Consider the following 6514-nt stretch of genomic DNA (forward strand, 5'->3'; position numbering starts at 1 on the left):
CACTCCATTAACAGAAAAAGAAAACAGGGAGAGAGAAAGAGAACAGAAACAATGCATTATTTCACTTTTGCAGGGAAAAGTAAGTACAAAACAACTATTTTATATTTTAACAGTAATATTCAATGTTCATGTTGTTCTATAGATCTAATGCTTAGGTGGTTTTAAAAATCTAGCTATAATTTATTAAAAATGTCAATTTACTTTATACTTAAACTTATTTATGTTGAATAGAAAAAGAGAAAACCCTACCTGGATTTTTCCTTTCTTTTTTGGGGGTCTCTTCTGATGAGGACCGGAAAACCTGCTAGACAAATTCTAAAAGAGCTGTAACACTGTCTAACTGGATTTTTCTATTAGAAATTTACACAGATTGAAAATGTCTGAAAAATGTGTCTGTACTGAACATGTGTAGACTTTTTTCTTTCATAAACGATAAAATATAAAAGCTACTTACATGGAACTTAGATTACTTATAATTCCTAATATAAAGATGAATTAAAACGGGAAGATGTGCATAGGTTATATGCAAATACTGTGCCATTTTATATCAGGGACTTGAGCATCTGCAGATTTCGGTATCTGCCGAGTCCTGGAACCCATCTGCCATGGGTACCGAAGGACGACTTTATTGCTACTTGATAATTCAGGAGTGTTCGCATTCTAACATGCTCTTATGGTACCAGCGCACCTGAAGGAAGAGAAGGAGCACACACCATTCCTATTTGTAACACAGTCATGAACCCTGGGACTAATAGGAAAAATCCATCAGCTAAACACATTGTTTAGAAAGTTATAAAATTGAAAACATGCTATAGTATTTTAGAACTTGGGATTTTAAGATTAATTAAGTCAACAGCAACCAGGGTCTTCTGTTGTTGGGACTGAAACAAGGTGTAACCAGAAAAGTGCTCCAAGTGGGAAAAACCGTCCTGAGACCAGGGTCATATTCTGCAACTCTAAGAGGATGCTGCTCCTGATACTGTCCCATCCTCCACACTCGCACATCTTTAAAGTTCCGTTCTAACTGAATCAGTGTGCAACATTACAATGTGTATTTTTTTTTTTTTTTTTTTGTTACAAGAAAGTCCCTTGACCTCCCATTTCCCATCCGGTTTCTGCTCCATTTTTCTGTTTTCCTTTATAGCAAAACTCATCAAAAATACTTTCCACATTCCTTGTATTCAATTGTCCTCATCCCTGGACTCTTTAACCCATTCCAATCACACTTCAGTTCCCACAGCAGCACTGAAATTGTTGTGCCTGGGGAGTCAAGGTCACCAATGATATCCATGTTCTCCAATCGAAAGGATTTTTTTAAAAATAAAAATTGTGTATATTTATGGTGTACAACATAATGTTTTGATATACATACATAGTGAAATGATTATGCAGTCAATCAAATTAACATATTCATCTCTTCACTCCTCACATAGTTGCTTTTTTGTGGTGAGAGCACCTGAAATCTACTCTTTTCATAAATTTCTGGTGTATAATCCGGTACTATTAATTATAGTCATCATGCTGTACATCAGACCTCTGTACTTAGTCATTCTACATAACTGTTAACTTTGTGCTCTGACCAACATTTCTCCGTTTCCTCAACCTCCTCACCGCTGGTAACCACCATTCTACTATCTATATTTATTCAACTTTTTAATATTTCACGTGTAAGTGAGATCATGAAATATGTTTCTTTCTGTGTCAGGCTTATTTCACTTAGCATGTTGTCCTCCAGGTTCATCCATGTTGTTATAAATGGCAGGGGCAGCATCTCCTAGTTTTTAAAGGCTGAATAATATTCCATTGTGTGTACATATATACACACATGGTGTGTGTATATGTGTGTGTGTATAACCCATGGCATGGGTTACATTGAATACATACAGCAAATTCAAGAAAACTGAAATCTTAATTTTGAATTTTCTAATCCACACACATGGTAATAAACCACCATTTACTAAGGTCTCTAATTTCTTTAATAATGTTTTACAGTTTCCAGTGTGGAGTTTTTGAAAAATTTTTGTTCTACTTACCTTTAGGTATTAAATGTTTTTGATGCTGTCATGTCATGGGTTTTTAAATTTCATTTCTACTTGTTCATTGTTAGTATATAAAATACAATTGACTTTTATATATTGACCTTATGTTCTGAGACCTTGCTAAATGACATCATTAAATCTAAGTAGTCTTTTTTAAAAAGAGGGTTTTGTTTTTTTTTTCAGATTTTCTAAGTAGATTAAAATACTATCTGTGAATAAAGATAATTTTACTACTTCTCTGTGATCTGGAATTTTTGTTCTGCCTTATTTCAGTAGCCAGATTGTCCAGTACAATGTTGAATAGACATGATAAGAACAGATTGTCTTGTTCCTGATGTTAAGGAGGAAGCATTGAGTCTTTCAACACTAAATACAATGCTAGCTGTAGGTTTTTCATAGATGACATTTTTAAAGTCAAGAAAGTCTAATTATATACATGTATTACTTGAGTGTTTTTTAAAAATATCTTAAATGGGTGCTAAATTTTGTCAAATGAGTTTTCTGTATCTTTGAGGTAATGTTTTCTTTATTTTGTTACTATGGTGAATGGCCTGAGGTTTTAAATGTCAAACCAACCTTCCTGGATTGAATCCCACTTGATCACTACATTGGTCTTTTTTCTCCAGAGGTTATATACCCACACCCCCAATACACACATACACACACACATAAACGTGCATACATGTACACAAACATACACACATGCATATATAGACCATATTATTAGAAGGCATTTGCTCACGTCATTACATGGGCAAAGAAGTCTCTTGATCCACTGTCCACAAGCATGAGAACCCCAGGGTACTGTGGTGTAATTTTGAGAACGGGAGGGCCGGTAGCATACAGGCAGCAGAAGACTGATGTCTCCTTTAAGCTGTCATGCAGAAAGAGAGAGAATTCAACCTTCCTCCACCCTTTTCTTTGATTCGAGTCCTCAGCAGGATGGATCATGACCATGTACACTGGGAAGGGAAATGTACTTGACTCCGTCTACCAATTCAAATATGAGTCTCTTTTGGAAATAAGCTCACATACATCCCAAAATAATGTGTAATCAGATATCTGGGCATCCTGTGGACCAGTTAAGATGACACCCAAAATGAACCATTACATATTACAGTTTTAGGAAATGTTGGATTTTATTATTTAAAAAAATAACATGATGATGAAGATTTTTGCGTTTGTATCTATGGGAAGTATTGGTTTCTTTCTTTCTTGTATGTCTATTTAGTTTTTGTATCGGAATAATACCGGCCCTCCTCAATTTTCTGGATGCATGTGTATAAAAAATGTCATTATTTCTTATTTAAAATTTGGCAAAATTGACCGGTTAACCTAAAGTTTTCTTGGTTAGAAGATTTTTAAATTATGAAATGATTTTTTTTCTAATAGATGTGTAGTTATTCATATAGTGTATTTTTCCTTGACTGAGCTTTGGTAGTTTGTACTTTGTTAAAGAAATTCTTTAAGTTCTCAAATTCATTTGTGTAAAATTTTGTACAATATTCCCTTATTATCTTCTGAAAGCCTGAAGGATTTGATGTTCCCTCTTTGATTTCTGACATTGGTTAATTTTATCTTCTCTTTCTTTTCCTAATCAATCTGACTAGAGGTTTGATTGAACTTCATTGATCTCATCAAAGAACAAGTCTTTGGTTTCATTAATTTTTTCTCAGTTCTTTTTTTCTGTTTCATATTGCATTAATTGGTCCTCACCTTTATTTTCCTTTTTTCTTCTTACAGTGACTTTAATTTGATTCTATTTTTCTAGTTTCTCAAGGTAGACACTTAGATAATTGATTTTAAGCATTCAAGTTTATAAATTTTCTTCTGAGTACTGCTTTGCTTGCTTACTACAATTTTTAAATGACATTTCTTCATTGCATCTGGTCCAGAATATTTTCTCATTTTCATTGTGACTTCTATTTTGAGCCATGGCTTATTTTGATGTGTGTTTTTCAAGTTTTAATTATTTAGTGATTTTCCAGGTACCGTTCTATGATTAATTTTTAGTTGATTTCCATTGTGGTCTAAGAATAAACTCTGAATATTTAAAATTTTTAAATTCAGCTAGAATTTTATTTTATTTATTTGGAATGGCCCAGAATTTGGTCTATTTGATCTATGTTCTGTGTGTGCTTGAAAATAACAAATACATTTTCTCTTGTTGTTGAGTGTAGTATTGTATAAATTTCAATTAGATAAGTCTGACTGATAGTCATTGTTCAATTCTTTTATATATACTTAGCTGATTTTTTGCCAACTTCTCGTAAATGGTTGCTAAGAAAGGAATACTGAAATTTTCAACTATAGCTGTGAATGTGTTTATTTCTTTTTGTTTTATCAGTTTTTGCTTCATGTGTGTTGAAGCTCTGTTACTGGCCTCCTTTACATATAAGACTGTTAAGTTTTCTTGATGAATTGAAACTTATCTTATGAAATTTTTCCTTCGTTGTAATAATCTTTGTGTCACGTATATTTTTCAGATAATAATATGGTCATTCTGTTGGCTTTTCTTTCATTCAGTTAAAGTCTTTCTTCAGTAAAACTTAACCATTTTACCATGCAGTTTGCTATTGTTAACAAGCATATATAGTTGTTAATGTCCACCAAAATCAAGACATAGAATGGTTCCATCGCTCCCCCCCATACTCCCCCATGTCTGTTTGTAGAGAGCTGTTCCCTACACAGCCTCTTGCGTGCAGTGATCACTTTTCTATCTCTAAAATTTCCCTTTCCTGTAATGTTCTACAAATGGAATAATATGTCACCATTTGATTTTGCTTGCCTGATTTTCTTAGACTAAAGATTTTGATATTTATGCTATTGTAGGGTTAGAAGTTTGCTTTTTCCTTTCTTTTTTCATTTCTGAAACATACTACATGGTATGGATGTACCAGACAATACTGCCACCATTTTTCTAACAATGCTCTTTCCAAGTTCTTGACCATCCGGCTAAACTGTTAGCCACTGGGTGAGCATGATTACGTGGATCTGTACCGTGGATAGCTCTTCTTCCAGGCAGATAACAAAGAGCTGCACTGCTGGCAGTTCTGAGCACAAAAAGGGTTTCCCATCTCGACTGTCCTTGAGGGTTACTACTGAGAAGGGCCGCAATGCTGCAGTTGTTCACTGTCGGGTGGGCCAGCGTTCCCTGAAGAACCTTCTGGAAACTCAGTCTGATGCTTCTATTCCTCAGTCAGCTGGTCGTAGTAACTTGCTCATGAGGTCATGCGTGGGGTTGAGAAGAGGTGATATGGCGAGAGTAGGAGCCAGGACGATCTGGGCTACTTTGTGTGTAACTTACTTGTGCCCTCGGCATCTGCTCATGCCTGATAGCATATGTGCCACTTGATGATGGAGAGCAGTGATGCACGCCCCCCCCCCCCCCCATGGCTTGGCAGGTCACTCAGTATCCAACTTGGCATGGGCAGCTCATACTACATGATAGTCTGGTGGCCTGTGATCAAGTGTTCAGTCTTCAGTGGGATTCAGTACCCAGCCAGAAACAGTGTCTAAAAAAGTAGTGTAATTATCTCCAAAGAATGGAGTAGCTGTACTCCAAAATTCTACATGTTTGCGTGAGTTTATGCTGAGTTCATGCTTCCTATGGGCTGCTCCCAGTGAATTACAAGTGAGGCATATGCACTAAATCAGGCCCGTTCCTGCGAGACACAAAACTCCTGTGACAGCTGACTCTAGCTGAAGGTCTTCCTGACAGCTTGGGTGAAATTTTCTAGACTACATGGCAGTTCAGGGCACTTCTACCAACCTCCCTGCCTTCTCCCCTTCACTCCAGGTAAGACTTGAATTGTAGGCTGACAGCGCTCCCAGATTCCCCTGGCTCTCTCCCTACTTTCTCTCACACAATATTTTCCCTAATAAAATCCTTACATGTTTAGTTGTAACATACGAGCTACTCTCAACCGCCTCCTCTTAGTTCAAGCAATTCTCTACTCTGCCGGGGCAACGGCGATAGCCTCTTAGCTAGTTTCCCTGTTTCTGCTGTAGCCTCTGAAAAACCTGTTCACTGATACTTTGTATTTTTACTGTTGAAGATTTTAGGACCAAAAAGATCCTTGCATAGTCCTAAAATTTATGATTTTCTCCAAATATATACATATAGGCAATTACTATGAAAAATCCGAATTTTTTTTCTGAGTTAGGTTACTTTGGGGCAACACAAGAAATAAAAGTCATGGCTCCTTTGAGGTTCTTATTATTTATAGTGAAAGAAAAAAAAATACAGTGACTAAAGATAATACAGATTTTTGTAAGGTCAGGGCCCTTGCAACTCTTGTTCATTACTCTTTGCCAAATCTTAGTGCTGTGCTTTATATATAGTAAATTCTCAGTAAATATTTGTGAAACGAGTTAATGAGGTAAAAAATCAATTGTATGGTTATTCTTCTATTCAATAAATCTATATATTTATAATATAATATAGGTATACAAAATATATACATATAAATATA

General features: G+C 35.5%; 1 non-coding gene across 1 annotated transcript; it reads right to left on the reverse strand.

Moving 5' to 3' along the window:
- Positions 1 to 271: 271 nt before the first annotated feature.
- On the reverse strand, positions 272 to 335 carry LOC138375882 (U7 small nuclear RNA). The gene has a single exon (XR_011231584.1). It is a non-coding gene; the product is annotated as a U7 small nuclear RNA (small nuclear RNA).
- Between the last annotated feature and the right edge of the window lie 6179 nt (positions 336 to 6514).

The sequence above is a fragment of the Eulemur rufifrons genome, chromosome 27 (assembly GCF_041146395.1).
Source record: "Eulemur rufifrons isolate Redbay chromosome 27, OSU_ERuf_1, whole genome shotgun sequence".
NCBI classification, from domain to species: Eukaryota; Metazoa; Chordata; class Mammalia; order Primates; family Lemuridae; genus Eulemur; species Eulemur rufifrons.